This window comes from Mirounga leonina, unplaced genomic scaffold (genome assembly GCF_011800145.1).
Source record: "Mirounga leonina isolate KUSES-001 unplaced genomic scaffold, KU_Mleo_1.0 Mir_176, whole genome shotgun sequence".
NCBI lineage: Eukaryota > Metazoa > Chordata > Mammalia > Carnivora > Phocidae > Mirounga > Mirounga leonina.
The window spans coordinates 29752841-29753893 of NW_023270454.1; the positions used below are offsets into that span (position 1 = coordinate 29752841).

General features: G+C 30.4%; 1 pseudogene; it reads right to left on the reverse strand.

Annotated features, from left to right (window-relative positions):
• Positions 1-650: 650 nt before the first annotated feature.
• Positions 651-808, reverse strand: LOC118022591 (annotated as a pseudogene).
• Positions 809-1053: the final 245 nt, after the last annotated feature.

The following is a 1053-nucleotide window of genomic DNA, read 5'->3' on the forward strand; positions in this document are numbered from 1 at the left end:
CTTATGTTATCAATGAAAAAAAAAAACCTGTCTGGAGAAGTTAAGGAATTTGTCTCAAATTAAACACCTAATAAACTAGAGGAACTAGGAGTGGCATCTAGATCTGTCAGACTTCAAGGACTAGGCCCTTATCTTATATCATGTTATAATTTCTCAAATAATAATTTGGGAAAGTAAATTTCATACTTGCTTTGACTGCTGACAAATAATGGAAATAAATTTATTTTATATGAACAATATATTGCATATACTATAATACAGCATATCATATGGTCTTTCACCAATCCATTTGATTTTTAGACACTTATTCTGGCCCTTGAATTCATGAATCATTCATCCTGCTTCTACTCACTTTATAAAAACTCTGTGAATTAATAGTTATGAATATCCTGTGAAAGTCTATCAGCAGAAATGAACTATTTGGACATGAAACATGTAGAGTAAAAACTTTTATTAACTCAGCTTGCTTGATAACACAAAATCACAAGTAAAAAAGTTATGGGAGACGAGGGAGCAATATTGCCAAAGGAAGGAACATAAAAGTCTAAAGATTTCAAGTGGTTAAGTTAAAAATGAGACAAACAAGAAATGTAATAGTTATTATCGACAAAGAATATATGCTATGAAGAGGAGAGATGGAGATAAAAAATAAAATGTGCATAAAATTAAGTAGATAGAAAATATTCCCATTGTGAAGTATAGCATTCCTACTAGTTAAGTTCATGAGCTCTCTTAAGTTTGCTCATTTTTAAATTGCTGATAAAAACAGATATGACACTTGATCTTCGCCAAAAGGCTGAGAAGTGATAAAAATAGTATCTACCTCAAAGAGTTGTTCAGAGAATAAAATGAGCTTATATATTTAAAATGATTAGAAACAGAGTCTAGCAAGCATAAATGTTTTCTATAACCATTTTATGATTCTGATGGGCAGAAATATATCTCTCTTTACTTTCCGATTATGGAAATCAATTGCTCATGAATGATTTGACTTTGTATCTACTTAGAAGTGGGCAGATTTGAATTCCAGTGAATTCAAGATTTTAATCTGTC